Source organism: Protopterus annectens, chromosome 3.part1 (assembly GCF_019279795.1).
Source record: "Protopterus annectens isolate FY-2018-M chromosome 3.part1, PAN1.0, whole genome shotgun sequence".
NCBI lineage: Eukaryota > Metazoa > Chordata > Ceratodontiformes > Protopteridae > Protopterus > Protopterus annectens.
The window spans coordinates 1,264,966,573-1,264,984,564 of NC_056732.1; the positions used below are offsets into that span (position 1 = coordinate 1,264,966,573).

General features: G+C 41.8%; 1 protein-coding gene across 3 annotated transcripts in view; it reads left to right on the forward strand.

Moving 5' to 3' along the window:
* The window catches only part of EEF1D (eukaryotic translation elongation factor 1 delta), a 639,646-nt gene that overhangs the window by 383,034 nt on the left and 238,620 nt on the right, over window positions 1-17,992 (forward strand). The gene's annotated exons all lie outside the window — the stretch shown is intronic.

Here is a 17,992-nt window from a genome sequence, read left to right on the forward strand (position 1 = left end):
TGTCTGTGCAGCTGCAAGAAATTCCAACCCTAAGGCCACTCTCCCTAGGGCTTCTAAGACCTCACTGGATGCTAGACATAATATTCCTCTGAAGCTAGGACCTTTGCCAGACAAAAAGATGTCCCCACTCTGGCTTCCCTCCTAGGACCTGGCTAAGTTGGGTTAACCCTTTTTCCACTGTTTACAAAGCAGTTTAGTCTGTTCAGATAATCCAGCTGTACTTAGTCAGGCTGTCCCAGAGAAAGAGGGAAACCTCACCAGAGAGACAGTAGTGACTCTGATTCTGAAGATGAGGAGGATCTGGACTATAAGCAAGGGGAAACGGCTCAACAGTAGAAAGGCCTTTCAAAAGAGAGGGTGGCAGTAGTAGGGTAGTGGTATATTGCTTCAAACATTGTCCAGAAATTACTTACAGATGGATGCAAAACATCATGTCTGAGGACTGTAAACTGTATAATTAAAAAAAAAAAAAAAAATCCCAAAGGTAGCAAGACAGGAGCCAAACATAAAAGAGAGGTGTTCTCCGGGTACTGTAGAACAGTACCACCAGGGCAGATGAAAAACCTGAGTCGAGACTGTTCATTATCAGTCTGTTCTTGAAACTGGAAAGATGCATTATAAACCTGTCAAGGATAAACAGATTTCTTAACGGTACCAAAAGTTCAAAATGTTGACCATCCAGGCACTCCTCTCCTTGCTAAGCCCCCAGGTTTTCATGGTTGCACTAGGTCTAAAATACTGCTACCTATATATTTCAGTTACCAGAGGCCTCAAACATTTTGAGGTTTTTGACAGGGAAGTCACATTTTCAGTTTACTTGCACTTTGGTGTAGCAGCTGCGCCAGTATTATTTATCAAATGTTGCAATAGCCCACTGCAGAACCAGGGACATCCACATTTATCTTTGCCTGACAACATCTTACTCCATGTACAGTTCATGCAGGATATGTTATGGGCCTTCAGTTACACTTTGCAGTGCCTGATAAGTTTAGGCTTTACATTAATCCTTAAGAAGTCATACTTGAACCCCATCTGCAGTAATATCTTTCTGGGGGCTATTCTGGACACAGCAGTATGAAAGGCTTTCTTGCCAGTAGAAAAGATGCAGTCTCATACTGTCATCTTAGAAAAAAAAACTATGGCAGTATCTGTGAGGCCCACCATGCAGGTTAGGTTCACTGCGTTCTGGGGCACAAGGCTCCAACCATCCTCAAGGCACCCCTCGCCAAGCTCCACGTGAGTAAACTGCAGTGGTACCTGACAAATCTATGGGATCAGCAAAACCAACCACTGGAGAACCCTAATCTTTGCTTTATCCTGTATACAGAAAGAGGTGTTATGGTAGATGGATGTAATTAAGACTGACAAGGGTATGTCCTTCAGGCAAACTACTCCAAACCAGACTTTTGGCATGGATGCCTCAGATCGGGCTTGTGGGGCCCATGCCATAGAGCTCAGAGTACAGCAAAACAAAAAAGCAGATGAGAATAAACTCCACATAAATTTGAAAGAAATGCTTGCGTCTAACATGTGCTGCAGGTGTTCTGAACGGTTTGTAGTCCAGGAACCTGGGTAACTCAATTTTCCTTTGTCATTTCATACCCCTTACCCTTTTATAGCCTCTATACCTTTCTACATAACAAATCTTTCAGCCTTTCCTCCTCAGTTAATTTCCTGTATTAATATTCACTTTACACTTCAGTTTCTTTTTGACTTCCCACTTTATCCATCTCCTTAAAATACTCTGTAACACTCTTAAACCTCTGGTCTGTGTCAGTTTATACTGTAGTATTCTTATCCAAAATATCCTTGACTCATAAGCTATACAATGCCTCTTTCTGACTTCTAGCTTTAACTGTAGTCTATTTACCAACTCTATACTGTAACCTTCCTTACCCACGTCTTACATGTCATAGCAAATGTCTACTTGTCAAATATAAAAAAGTATATGTATTGCATTTGAACTGTTTGTGTACTAAATGTTTTATACTTGGAGTTTTACTCCTCCCACTCCTCTTGACCTGCACTTTTCACTATACTTAGTTTCTTTTTCTCCCCCTGTAAAGACTCACAACCCCTTCTACTTTCTTTACCTCTCCTCCTCAATTTAGCCTGCTAACTTCCTCGACATTTCTCGCCTCAATTCCCCCTTTCTCCAAGTATGCCCTCCCATGTCCTTTATACTATCCATGTTCCTTGCTCCCTTCTTGTGCTACTAATTCCTCTTTATTTTGCTACTTCTTACTCTTCCAAAACACCCCAATGTCTACCTCCTACTCCAACTATCCCTTGCACTCACCTGCAACCATTTCTAGCAACCCACTTCCATACAATATCATCCTCTCTTATTCCTCCTAACCTACTGTACGTATTCCACCCCAAACTTTTCTTCACTACAACTAATACTTTCACTCTTAAACCGCTACTAGCCCCAAACGGTTCCTTCTCAATAAACCCAAAAGACTAAAAGTTATTCCCAAATATGACCTAGCCTTATCTGGAGATATCCATCCTAACCCTGGCCCTTGCCTCACAACTAACAACTCCCTCCCCCCACCCCTACTTCGTCCATTGCACACTGCCATGCCCCCCCTTCCCTCTTCTTCTTCTGCTTCCTCTATTAACACCCTTAAGTTCTTTACAATAAATGCCCAGAGCCTTAATAACAAAACACAGCAAATACAAGCTTGGATTAGCCACAAACCAACCTGACATCCTAGCCATCTCTGAAACCTGGCTAAAACCCCATATTGCTGACTCTGAAATCCTACCTCCTGGGTACCAAATCCATAGAAGTGACAATTTAAACAGAAAAGGTGGAGGCTCTCCACTAATCTACTCCAACCTTCTTTCATTAATCCCTCTACAAACTCCAATTCCACAATTCAGTAATACTGAACCAACTGCTAGTCTCCTACAACTAAATAAACATAAAAATATCTGCATTATCTCCCTATATATTTCCCCAGGCGACAACATCTCTACCCTTGAAAATATTCTTCACTGGTCCTCAACTGAAATAAAATTTGAAACCTACATTCTAGGCGATGTTAATACTGATTGGAATAAAATGAACTCACCTTCCCCCTCCTTATTCATTAACCTCTACAATTTCACCCAAGTAATTAATACAACCACTCGCTCAAACAAACACCACCCCCAGGATCCATAATCGACTGGGTCCTAGTCTCCCATCCAAACAAAATAACTTTCTCTAGTACTATCCCAGACACCTTTAGTGACCATCTCCCTGCTTTCATACATCGCTCAATCAACACCACTACATCCACACTCGTAATCTCAGCAACTTCAACCCCATAAATTTCTCTAACACTTTTAAACATATTAACTGGCAAATCCTAAATACTCTTCCCCTTGACAATGCAGTAGAACATTTTAACTCTTATCTTCCTAAAAACCCTCAACTCCCAAGCCCCACCAAGAAACAAACGAATCAAGACTAATTCTGCTCCTTGGCTATCTAAAGAAACTAAACAAATCGTGCATTGCAGGGACAAATCCCGGAAGCTCTACCAGAAAAATAAGATGCCTTCTACCTTGCTTCAATACACCCAACTCCGCAACCAAGTAAAAAAACTAATCACCTCTGACAAAAAAAAAACTACTATAATAAACTTCAGTCCAACAATAACAAGAACCCAAAACAATTCTGGAAATCTGTTAATTCCCTACTCCATCCAGGGTCCAGGAATAATCCCTGCCCTGACCCTACCATAACTGACTCAGAACTAAGCTCTCACTTCAACACATTTTTTACAGAATCCATAGCTAATCTAACCACATCTTTTCCTGTCAATAATCCATCCAACTCTCTTTCCTCTACTCCTAACAACCCTCATAACTGTCCTCCTAATTTCCAGCTCAAACCTCTTCCAACTATTTTCATAAAAAGACTCCTATCCAAACTAAAGCCTTGCTGAAATGCCCCTGACAACATACCCTCCTCCTTCATCAAATTTGCTGCTGAAGGTATTGCTCTCCCTATCAGCATCCCAATTAACAAATCTTTAAAAGAGTCATATGTACCCAAACTTTGGCGATCTGCCATTCATTCTACCTCTTCACAAAGGTGGCAAAAACACCAATATCTCCAATTTCCGCCCTATTGCCCTACTCTCACCAATATCAAAAATTCTAGAAAAATGTGTCCACCACCAACTTATGCCTTTTTTAACTCAGAATCACCTCATAACTCCTACACAGCATGGCTTCCGCCCTGGCCACATCACCATTACCGCCTTAATAGCCTTCTTAGAAACAGTAAATCGAGCCCGTGATTCTGGATTACTAGCATCCACAGTACTGCTAGATCTTTCCAAAGCTTTTGATACTATCTCCCACAAGCACCTTCTCTTTCATCTCTCCCCTGATACCATATCCTGGTTCTCCAGCTACCTGTCAGACAGATCTCAAGCTGTCAGATGGAAGAACTCTACCTCCTCCTTCTTGCCAACACCCACCGGTGTTCCCCAGGGGTCCATCCTCGGACCCATGCTTTTCAACATTTTCATTAATAACCTTCACACAGTCATCCCTGATGCAACGGTTATCCAATACGCTGATGACTCTACCTTAGTCTGTGCCGTCGCTAACCTACCGGAATTCCTGACTAAAACTCAAATAGCTTTTTCCACTACTGAGAACTGGATGCTCCGCAACCATCTCTCCCTCAACTCTAATAAATCTAAAATACTTCTCTTCCTTCCCACCAGGGCTTTCTCTTTTGACAAAAATGCTTTCAAAGTCCTAAGCCATAGCAACACTGCCATAGAAGTGGTCCCTTCTGCAAAACTCCTTGGCATTACCATAGACGAACACCTTAAATTTGATATCCACATCCAACAAAACATAAAGAAAACCCACCAAAAGTTAGGTATGCTCTATAGGAATAACCTCTTTCTCTCCAACTCCTCTAGATATACCTTGGCAACTACCTACCTTCTACTTTCTTTATTATATGGAGCCCCTCTTCTAACTAATCTGTCTTCTTCCAACACCTCTAAACTAGAAATTTACTATAATAAAATCTCCAGATTCGCAACTAAATCCAAAACCTCTACTCACCACTGCCTTACCCTACAATCTCTGAACTGGCTGGAACTCTCTAACCACCTAGACTATATCCAACTAACCTCCACTCACAAATTTATATTCTATCCAGATAAATGCCCACCTTTAACAAACATCCTTCCCCCTTATATCCCAACCAGATCTCTGAGATCTGAACACCAAAATTTAATCTCTATCCACAAACCCAAACGTCCTGCAGGCCAACTCATTCTCTCATTCACTGTAGGCAAAAAATGGAACTCTCTCCCTCCTTCACTTAGGACTATACCTAATTCTGAATCCTTCAAGACCCAACTTTACTCATACCTATCTACTAAACGTAAATGTTCCTGCTTTCACCCTACATAAATTCATAGAAATTTCCCCTTTGAGCTCTCCATACTCCTGCTCCTCACTGCACTATAACCCCTTTTTCCCCTAAAACAAACCTAAGCTAGCATCCTCAGATTAAGCAAGTTCTCTCTCTCGACTCCAAGTATGTATATATTGTAAATATCAACTAATCCACATATGCTTATTTTTCAGACAGTTGAAACTTATTGCTCTGAATGTAAATACCTGTAAACTGTGCTACCTTTGTCTAAATTGCATTTTAATGACAATTTATTCACTTGCTGTACCTGATTGTACGAATTTATATATGTATTTTACCTTAGCATTATATAACCTTTTGTAATGTGTTGCTTATTGGAGCTTTTCTCCCTGGGCCTCCACTGAAAATGGGCACACTCTGGCCCAGTGGACTTCCCCGGTAATCAAACTGAAATAAATAAAAATAAATAAATCATGTGTAATATCACCTCAGAGGAAATGACTGTTTTATTTTTGTATAGTGTCACTACAGAACAATTACTTCTTTGTATCTAGATGTCTTAGGAGCTGTCTGTGTAATATATCCTTGTAAAAAAAAAAATTGTCTTGTCCCGAGTATCTTTAATGTACCCACTGCAGCTTTTCTCCCCGGGCCTCCACTAAATATGCGCTTTGCCCAGTTGGACTTTTCCAGTGAGCATAGTCAAATAAATAAGTGGTTTCAGACAACACTACAGTCACGTAGTACATCAGCAAACACAGATGGCTAGCCACACTTGCCAACTGAACAGGCTGGCAGTGATGATTTGGGGACTAGCCATGAAATTGTCTGCTTCTGATTCATGGCAAAAATTAGGAGGTACAGCACCCAGCAGAATAAAAACACTCTCATCAGACTAAACAGATAACTCAAAGGACAAATAGTCTACCAGAGCCAAATTTAGGTAAGTTTGCCCTCCCAGGCCAAGGACAACCACAAAGCATTCTTTAGCTTATGTCTGCAACCTCAAAGGCAATACACAGTTGTGTGCAGAGCTCATTGTAAATGGAGCAACCTATACTGAGCCAGAAGATGTAGCAAACCTCTTGGCTGATAAATTCAGCTCCAACTTTACCTCTCTCTCTCCCCCTCAACCTTCCCTTGGGAAATATTATCAAATACAACTCCCCATACAATCACTAGGGAACAGGTCCTTAATACTCTCTGCAAGACCAAAAACACTGCATCAGTGAGCCCAGACAATATCACAGGATACCTTCTAAATAGCATGAAACATAACTTATCTGGGCCTCTGGAATTGCTATTTAACTGTAGTAAGAAACTACTCTGTGTGGAAGATTTTCAGTCCGTATATTTCTAGTTAATCACTGTATATTAATCAGATCAGACAATCGTAGTAGAAGTAGCGAACGTAAACTCGTCTTAAGACAAAACAAAAAGTAATAGTAGAAAATATATAATTGGAATAAACATATATATATTTTCTATTATTACTCTTTGTTTTGTTTTGACTTGACAAGTTTATGTTCGCTACTTCAACTACTATTGTCTCATCTGATTAATATACAGTGATTAACTAGAAATATATAGACTGAAAATCTTCCACACAGAGGTTTCTTACACTGTTTTGTTTTTGGACCCACTACACTTTAGTGGTTTATTTTGAGACTTTGGAGATACCACGGAGATTACTTGTTTTTTTTTTACTATTTAACTGTAGCCTTCAAACAGGCTTTGTGCCTCATTAATGGAGAAAGGCAACAATCATCCCTCTGCACAGAGGTGGGCCATCTACAGACCCTGGAAACTATGCACCCATAAGTCTCACTAGTCTTGTATGTAAAGCCATGGAAAGAATTATCGTGGAGATGATCAATAGAGATATAATAAACTTCCATACACTGGACCCAACCCAGTTTGGTTTCATCAAGGGCAGGTCATGCCTACTCAACCTGGTGGACTTCTTCAAGGTTAGCAAAGCAATGGATGAGGGCCAGGTCGTTCACACTGCCTACCTTGACCTGGCCAAGGCATTTGATGCAATACCCCACTCCAGTATTGTTGACAAACTAAAGAGGGTGGGCACAAATCCGTATGCCACCCGGTGGATAACCCAACTGGCTCACAGACAGGACCCAGGAAGTTAGAATTGGGGAGTCCACCTCTACAAAGGGGCCAGCCACAAGTGGAGTCCCTCAGGGATCAGTCCTTGGACTGCTCCTTTTTGGCATTTACTTCTCAGAAGTCAAGGCCAATGTCATTGGTCTCTGGCTGACTAAATTTGCAGATGATTGCAAATTAGGAGCTGTCATTGAATCTCACACTGACACAAATGTTCTCCAGGAGTGGCTGATAGACAAACAACTGGTGCCAGAGCCATGGACTAAAACTAAATGCCAAAAATGCATAATAGTATCCTTTGGGAAGTCACCCATCCCTGGTAACTATCATGTTGAAAACATGTCCCTTAGAGTTGACCCAGTAGTCGGGGACTTGAGGACACACACACACATAGTAATCTAGCCTTTGATCATCACAGTAACAGTAACTGGTTAGGAAATCATTCTGTGTTTTGCGCAACTTATAAACAAAGGTATGGCATCTAAGTAAAAGGAAGTCATTGTTCCACTGTATTCGGCATTCATCAGATCTGTCATTGAGTACAGTGCCCTCTTTGGTATGTACCTAACAGGCATATCCAACAATTGGAACATCCACAGAGGTTCCTCACTAAAAGAGTACAGGGCATAACTAATATGTCCTATGCAGACCGCCTCAAGGCCCTATCCCTGTATTCTGTTTCCTACAGGCTTTTGAGGGGAGATATATGTCTGACATATATGGCATTGTCCGACCCCACTCGGACCTCCTGCATAGCCACAAAACAAACAGCACCAGAATTACCTGTTCTAAAGACTTAAAACCTTGCCTGTGATATAAATAGGACCTGCTGGAGAGATGGGTATGTAACCCACAGACCTACTCCGTCTGTGGAACAAGCTCCCCATCCATGTGAAGCAGAGGTCCTCCCTAACCTATTTCAAGTGCAACTTCGACAGTTGGCTGGAAAACTGGAAATTCATCCCTAGTTTGGTACCTATGTCTCTAATGGACAGGGGTAACCTGTAAATGGTTCATCTCCCAGTCCCATGCCTAAACTTATCAAGAGTATCAGAATTTGTCAGAGATTTGGGATTCATGGCTAGGCTTAAAAAGGCCCTTGTGGTCGTTAGCCTAGTAAACACCTATGAGCTACCTACATTGCCATAGGTGACAGAACCATTTTAAAACAATTAAGTAGGAATTCATCAGACCCACATGAAGAGATGCTCCACAGGAAGATCTTATTGCCATTGGTGAACAGTTGGGGTGTACCAGACCAAACAAGTCTTCTCCAAAGTACCTCACAAGAAAGTTAGGCAGTGGATTAATTTTTCTTGAACTGGAGAGACTTGTTTGTATGCTTTCTCCTCCCACTTCCTTGCTTCTAAAGATAATTCACAAAATAAGGGAGGAAAGGCAAGACGGAGCACTGTCTTTCTGGCCAAAGCAGCATTGGTTCTCCCTCCTGGTCCAGGTGGCTAGGGAAAAGCCTTTTCTGTTGCCTTAGCAGGTGGACCCACTTAACCAGTGCTGCGCCCCCCCCCCCCATTCATAACACCCTGACCACCCTGAGTCCTTTCTTCCCTTTTGGTATCTATATTCTGGAGATGTGCTTGACATTATCTGGGATGTAAGGAGGCCAGGTACCACAGAAGTGTATCTTTCTAAGTAGAAAAGGATTTCCTTCTGGTGTCAAAGGAGAGATGTGCATCCTAATGAGGTGGGTGCGCCCACAGTATTACAATATCTGTCCAAACTCTTTTCTAATAGAAAACTGTCAGCCATTTCAGTCTGCTTACCTTTGGACCTATGGCATCTGGACCACGTGTCAAATACTTCCATATTGGAATCCCACACCTTGGGCCATCCAGCCCGAATCTCGCTGTAGCCTGGGACCTTAATTCTAGCTTTTACAGCACAAAGTTAACTTAATTTGAGCCAACTGTATTGCTGATGTCAGGTTCTTCTCTTTGAAACCCATCTTTCTTGTTGAATCTACCTCAGCTTAGAGGTTTCATGGTCATGATTGCTGGCAGTGGGGTGTGAAGAGCCTTTGCTTGTCTTCTGTAAGCATGGAGCCACTTTGCACCCTAATCCTTTTTTCATGCCTTAAGTAATTACAGTGGTGACACTTAATCATGCTATTCATTTGCTAGTGTTTTTCCACCTTGACAGAACAAGGTGTAGTGCATCCTACATTCTGAGGATGTTCATAGGCAGTTAAGATTCTATTTGGACATAATAGAATACATTATAAAATCTGAGCTGCTGTTTGTGGACTTTTCTGAAAGAAAGAGAAAAAAGCCTGCCTGTATCCATGCAGATTATTTCTAAGTAGTAAAGCACACTATTTCTGCCATAGACTCTGCAGAAAAAGCTTGAAGGATAAAATTGTCTGATTCTGTCAGGACCATGGCTGCTACCATGACCTTTCCTGAAAGTAGTTATTGCACAAGATAACCTGAAAATAGCTGCTTGGTTTTCTGTCCATACCTTTTTAAAGCATTATAGAGACTTCATCTCTAGGGCTAGAGTTCACCTTTGCCATTCTGAAGGACATGCTGCTGTCTTCCACTGTCATCTCTCCCAGTTCCCTTAATTACAAGGGTAGTTGGAAAATATCAACTCTTGTAGTCTTTCATGATGTAATGACTGCAGTAGTGAGTTGCAGTGTGAATGTAGTTCAGTTGTGTAGTTAGTTTACCAAAATGTTCGAAGTAGTGTGTTCATGCTCCACTATATTTTCCCATCCACCATTCCCTGTGAAACTAGGAACCTTTAGGACTAAGTGTCCCTTCTCTAACAGATTTTTCTTCCCTTCACCTCCTTATGTTGAGGTACCATAGGAGGGTAAGGTGTGGCTTAGGCCTTCCCAAGAGCTTAGGGTTCTGTGGTTATGCGCAATTGGAGGGCAAGAAAGAGGCCAAGATTTATTGTCATGTGTCAGTCTTGATAACAGGTTAGGTGAAGATGATTATGGTGGGGATGGTGCCTGGCTGTGAAAGCCTGGCCAGATACAGAAATGTTCCTTGTAGCAATGACTGCAGCAGTGACCACACTTATTTTAGTAAGTTGACTACACAACTGGACTTTTGTAATGCAGTGTCTGCCGTTTAGAGGTAGCTAACTGCTGTGAATGCTGTCTTGTAGGGTTCATCATTTTTCTGCTTTACCTTTGTCACTTCAGCCTCATTCTCTTTATCGGTTTGTTATTTGTAATGGTAAAGGAGCTAGTTAGTATTTATCTTGCTAATACTGAATGCTCAGCTATGTCTGAACCTTTTTCTTCAGTGCTGTTTAAGGCAAGATGAGATGAAATTTATTATCTTCGTAAAGCGTCACATTTGTAGCTTCACATTTGTAGCCCAAAAGTCCAGTCTTTACTTGTGGAGCTGCCCTTTGAGTTGCTGGTCATGTATCACTTGTTAAGGCTCATCTTCTATGACAAAGTTAATGTGTAATACAGATCTAGCCATATTGTAATTATACACGAAAGAGATCCTTTCCATATCTAGCACATGGGATGTTCTTCGTGTTTCACTGTTGCAGTCATTACATTTGGGTAATCTGCTGGCAGGTTGCCCTCAGTCGGCCTGATTAACAAAGTCTTGGGTCCTGCGTTGGTTACTGTCCCTTCTTCTATGACATCAGGTCGTCAGGGGTATAAAACATGCAGCCGACGCCATTACATCAGTCTTTCTTGCCGCATGGTGCCCGAAGCAGAAGCAGTTCGCAAGTGCCACTTGGCCGACTCCTGAAATTTTCATTTTCGAGTTTCATAACCAAAGTCTTCAACTAAAAGCTAAGTACTCCATTGGGGAAACTTTTTCTTGCTCTTTACTGATGTCAGTAAAAGTTAATAATTGCATTACTTGTGGAAAGCAAATACCTCAAAAAGATTTTAATTCATACTGTATTCCTTGCCTGGGCCCTTACCATGACGTACCTTGCTGTCGGTTTTGTGCTAAATTTAATAAACGCATGATTAAACATCGGTATATTTATGCTTCTAAATATTTTGGCTCAAAATTGAACTATTCAGAAATGTCGTCAGTTAGCAATCTGACTACTGGAATGCCGAAAAAAACACAAAGACAGAGACAGACTGTCGAGGTCCAAAACTGACGATGACGCTTCTCCTAAGCCAGTCGCCGGTACTCAGTGAGGCGCTTTCGCAGCCCTTGATACTTGCTGCTTCTGATTTGCAGGCCTCTACTGAGACCTGTTCGGAGTCCAGTATGCCGCGAGATGCTTCAATTATGGAACCCGCGGATGTCTCTACCTTAGATGGGTCCGGAGCCGCTGTGCAGGCACCGGCTTCTGAGTGTGTTTTCAGGCCTACAGATTTGTATATTAGACCGACGCCATCTTCAAAACTAAGGTCAAAATCTAAATATATGTCTAAAAAACTGACGCCTGGGCCACATGTGCAGGCCCCTATGCCTAAAAAACAAATGATCAAAATGGCTGAAGATTTAATTACTCTGATCAGGGGTAACAGACCCCCTCCTTCTAAGAGGCCTAGGGAAGACCTTGATTATGAATCTTCTGAACAGGATTCTGTTTCTTCTGACTCCTCCAATGAACAGGATTTGTCTATTCCTACTTATGAGGACTCTGATGCAGAGGATTCCATTCCTTCTGCCTCTCCCCCTGAGGATTTTTCTTTTGGGGAAACTTTACATGCCTTAAGGGAACATTTCCACTGGGAAAGTCAGGATTTTTCTGAATCTAAAAAGAGACTTAGGGATTTTCTTCTACTTCCGCAGCATAGGACTTTGGCTATACCTCCTGTTCTAGACATTGTTGATGATATTTTTTCAGAATCTAATATGACTCCTGATTCTCTGCCTCTGGCTCCTTGTAAGCCAGACAGATACTACAGGGTTCCTGACTCCCACAAATTCCTTTTCAAAAACCCTATTGCTGATCCTAAAACCATTTCTCAGGGTCCCAAGGGCATTAAGGCCTCTACTGCCAAAAATCCTACCCCTTCTGATAGAGATTCCAGGGTGCTGGATAGATGGGGTAAGAAGGTTTACACGTCTACACGTCTGCAACCTTGGCAATCAGGGCTTTAAACTGTCAATTTCATATGCTTAAATATCAACAGCATATCATGGGACTACTTAAACAGAAAATTATGTTAATCTCTGACTGTGTGGAAAATAAATAATTGCAGGATTTATTGCATTTAGCTGAACAAGTTGGAAAACATACTTTGCAATGTGGTTTTGATTCCTTGGAGGCCTCTTGCAGGGCTGCTGTAACTGGACTGTGCTAAGAAGGCATGCTTGGCTCAAAGAGCAAACTTTGCCTGACCATGTTAAAGCAAAATTGTTGGATGCTCCTTTACAACAGGACCATCTCTTTGGTAATAAGGCTGAAGAAGTGTTAAAAAAGATGGAAGATAAAGCTAAATCTATGCAAACTGTGAACGATTTCTTACAAGTGCAACCTCCAAGATTTAGTAGGCACTGGCCTACTAAGAACTGGTCCTTTCCAGTCCCCTCGAGAGCCGCTTAAGTCAAATCAAGACATTCCAAAGGCTCCAGGTTTTAGTCACAAGGAACTTTTAGAACAAAACAATGGGGTGCCTCCACCTCCAAATCTAGAAGCAACAAGGCACCTCCCTATGGTAAACAGTTTCAAAGACTTCCCTCTGCAGTCACCAAGCACTTACCTCTTAGCCGCCCCTTTGGGGGGAAAACTAGCACTTCATGCTCGAAACTGGCAACTTATTACCCAGGACAAATGGGTTTTAAATGTAGTATCCCAGGGATGCAGATTTCACTTCCACACGTTGCCAATTCCAAATGGATGGCCAGATCTGCCCCCAAATCAGTGGGCAGAGGCCCAGAAACAAGTTATGTCCCTCATGAACATGGAGGCTATTCAACCAGTACCAGAAGAGGAAAAGGGACAAGGTTTCTATTCCAGACTTTTCATGGTACCCAGAAAAGACAAATCATGGCATCCAATTCTGGACTTATCCACTCTAAACACATTTCTGGACATTCTAAAATTCAAGATGCTGACTCTTCAACAGTTACTACCTATGCTAGGCAAAGTTGCCTGGTTGGTAACTCTAGACTTAAAAGAGGCTTACCTGCATATCCCAATCAGGGAATCTTGCAGAAGATACCTCCGCTTCAAAGCAGGCTACTTGCATTACCAGTTCTCTGCACTGCGCTTTGGCTTATCTACTGCGCCCAGGGTCTTCACAAAGTGCCTGGCACCAGTAATTGCATTTTGCAGGCAAAGAAATATTCAAATATATCCATACCTGGACGATTGTCTAATTCAGGCAGAAAACAAGGAATTCTTCTAAAGCATCTGTCGTTTGTAAAAAGGGTTCTAACTTGTCTAGGGTACACCGTAAACGAAAAGAAATCACAACTGGTACCCCCTCAAATAATTACATTCCAGGGTGCAAGCATGAATACAACTGCCCAGATGACTTGCCTTACTCCAGAAAAGCAAATTCAATTGATGACTTACTTCAAACAGGTGGCCACAAAAACCCAGCTCTCTGCAAGACAAATTCTGCAGGCCTTGCAGTTCATGGCCTCCTGCATTCTTCTAATTCCATGTGCAAGACTGCATATGAGGAAACTTCAGTGGTACTTAAAAAGTTTATGGAGTCAACATTGTCACAGCCTGGAAACAGTGATTCCTATTATACCTTGCCTGCAACTAGAGTTCCTATGGTGGGCAGAGGCCTGCCACCAAAACAAGGGACTGCCATTCACTCCACCCCCTGCCGCCCAAACCCTAACAGACGCATCAGACTATGCTTGGGGGGCTCATCTGGCAGGGAAGTGCATTCAGGACAAATGGAGCCCAAATCAAATGCGCCTACATATCAATCAGAAAGAGATGCTAGCTGTACAAAATGCTCTGACAGCCTTCAAAGATTACCTTCATCCAGGACAACTAATGATAAAGACAGACAACACCACAGTTATGTGGTACATAAACAAGCATAGGGGTACACATTCCTACCCCCTTTGCAGACTAGCCATGGCATTGTGGAACACGGCCTTGACCTATCAGATATTCCTGCCAGGAAAGCTAAATACTCTGGCAGACGAACTAAGCAGAAATCTTATGGACCCACACGAATGGAAATTGGAACCACAAGTTTTCAACATGTTGACACGCAAATGGGGGAACCCAGACATAGATCGTTTTGCCTCACCCCAGAACTATCAGTTAGACGAATTCTGCACAAGAATTCATCACAAAAAAGCTTGGAAAGTGGATGCTCTATCATTCAGCTGGAAAAACATATCAGTCTGTGCTTTTCCTCCTCTGCCTCTGCTCTCCAAAGTTCTACTAAAAGTCAGACAAGACAAACCAAAAATGATTCTAATTGCTCCGGACTGGCCTCGCCAACACTGGTACCCACTCCTGCGCAGTGTGTCCCACCTTCCTCCATGGCACCTGCCTCAGACACCTTACCGACTGTCTCGGCAGAACTACCAAATTCTGCACACTCGGCTCCAAACTTTGAATCTTGCAGTGTGGCTAATCAACTAATTACACCCTTGGCATCCCTCAGTAAACCAATGATAGATTTCATTTTGGAGGCTAGAAGGCCTAGTACTAGAAAACCTTATGCTGACAAATGGAAAAGATTCTGTGCCTGGAACCAATCACAAGGAATAAGCACAGCAATGCCCAGTATTCCTCAGATTCTGCAATACTTAACTGAGATGCTTCACAAGGGCCTATCTTTTTCTTCCATAAAAATCCATGCCTCTGCCATTTAACTCATTACAACACAGAACTTCCCCTCTTCTCTCATCCTCTGCTAAAGCAGTATCTCAGAGGGGCCAAAAATGTAAGACCTCCCAGGAGAGCACCAACTCCTGCATGGGACCTCAATTTTGTTTTGGAAAAACTCACTTTCCCTCCTTTTGAGCCAGCTGCTACTGCAGACCTAAAATTTCTCTCCTGGAAAACAGCTTTCCTTTTAGCAGTCACTTCAGCTAGAAGGATTTCAGAATTACAGGCTCTTATGTTAGTGGAGCCCTTCATTATTTTTCATCCAGACAGGGTGTCTCTCATGACCAATCCATCTTTCATGCCTAAGGTGGTATCCAGTGTGTCTCTTAATCAGACCATTCATCTGCCAACTTTCTTCCTCAATCCACAGAACAAGGGTGAGTGGATTCTGCATTCATTGGATGTACACAGACAACTTAGATTCTACTTAAACAGGACGAAATCTCTAAGAAAATCTGAACAACTATCAGTGGCATTTGCTGCAGGGGCAGAGGGAAAGGCTATTTCAAAGCAGACTATTTCCAAATAGATAAGCCATTGCATTTGTTTCTGCTATATGCACCATGATAAACCTATCCCCAAGGGAATCGGGTCTCATTCCCCTGGAGCTGCATCTACTTCTGCAACCTTTCTGAGAGGGGTTCCTACCAGAGACATTCTAGAAGCTGCTACGTGGAGCTCAGTTCATAACGTTCACCAAACATTACCATTTACCTCTCTTCTCTAAATCCAGAGCTGGCTTTGCCACTGCTGTCCTGCAGGGCCTTATAGCTGCTCCTAATGCTGTATAAATCCATCCTCCCAACCATAGCTTTGGGATTCTACCCAAATTTAATGACTGCAACAGTGAAACACGAAGAACATAGTACATTTGTGTACACTTACCATAAATGTAGATGTTCGAGTGTATTCACTGTTGCAGTCCTGGTTACCCACCCTCCAGCCCCCTGTTATTTTCTTACTATACCTCTTCTTTCTATTACTATGCTTAAAAGCCTTTTTGGGTGTATTTGCTTTTGTTTGGAGGTATATTTTTTGTGTTTTAAATTACATAATTTTATATATATATATATATATATATATATATATATATATATATATATATATGTGTGTGTGTGTAAATAAATATATATATATATATATATATATATATATATATATATATATATATATATATATATATATATATATATATATATATTTTGCTCCCATTTGGGGGGCACCTGACATCTGGGGCAAGAAAAACTGATGTAATGGCGTCGGCTGCATGTTTTATACCCCTGACGACCTGACGTCATGGAAGAAGGGACAGCAACTGACGCAGGACCCAAGACTTATCAGGCCGACTGAGGGCAACCTGCCAGCAGATTACCGAAATGTAATGACTGCAAGAGTGAATACACTTGAACATCTGCATTTATGGTAAGTGTACACAACTGTACTTAATTACACATTATTTCTGTTTTGTTTTTCAAATGTTATTAGCGTTGCTATGTAGCATCTGTATTGGTAAACTCTTCAGCTGTTTTACAGCCCATTGTGTGTGATTGTAACCACTATAGCATGAGAGCCGAATAAAATGAGGCAGCATGAACTCTGGTGCTGTACAAGCCTCCCTCATATGATTGTATTGACTACTGTATGATTAGGAGTCTAATAAACTAAGGCAATTTAAGTATGCCGTTTTTGTATTAGAAACATCCTACATCTGCCTTTTCTCAGATTCTGCACTTGTTTCTATAACTAGTTTGTCAGTATTTATGTAAGTGAAGCTGCTTTAAGTTAAGGTACTGTAGTGTGTGTGTTTGATCAGGCAGTGGCATTATTTTTGCATGTCCTAGTACCAGCTGTTACTGGTTGCATTGCATTACAGACTGTGTGCAGTTCTGTTCGTCAGTAATGCAGTCTTCAGTAGTTAATACAGTTACTGCATACTTAATGCAGTTTTCCTTCAGTGTAGTTTTAGATGTCTGCGTTAAGCAGAAACCCCTGACAGATACTAGTACCTTCAGGCAAAGTTTCTACCCTGTCCATGCTGTACATGTGCAGCCTTGCAAAGAATATTGCAAGTGTCTTTTTATGCATGCAGGGCTGCTTGCATTTTGGCTATCTTTAGCCCTTCAGCAACTTTCTAAAGCCAAGGTTAACTAGGGATTTTCTTAACAGGGCTAGGACAGAGAGGCTGAACAGCTGCAGTATATCCAACATCTCACTGATCTCCCTCTTAAAAAAAAAAAAAAAAAAAAAAGTCACAAAAAAGCTACACTGTGACAGACTGCTAAGTAAATGTGCAGCACATGTCTAATGGGAGCAAAAGTAGAGTAAGAAAGCATTGTGCATCAGATGCACAAGAGCTGCCAGGTGTCTCTAGCCTTCTTTTAGTACTGCAGCAGTCTTCTGTGTCCGGGGTCCGAGCAGTGATTTTCCTGATAGGGCTGTCCAGGTTATCAGTCTGTTTTAAAGCCTATTTGCATTGGAGGCCTGGGACCATTGTCTGGTTAATGGCTTGCCGAGAGTTACACAGTAGGTAAATAGAGGTTGAAGAACTCAAATCTGGGTTTACAGGATGAGGCTTGATTAGCATCTGATAGCCTTAATCCTGCGTGAAGTAAAGTGCCAGACATGCTTATTGTCAAAAGGTTAAAATGGAGTTAGAGACATGTTTAAAAAACAAAAATGCCTTCACTGTACGTA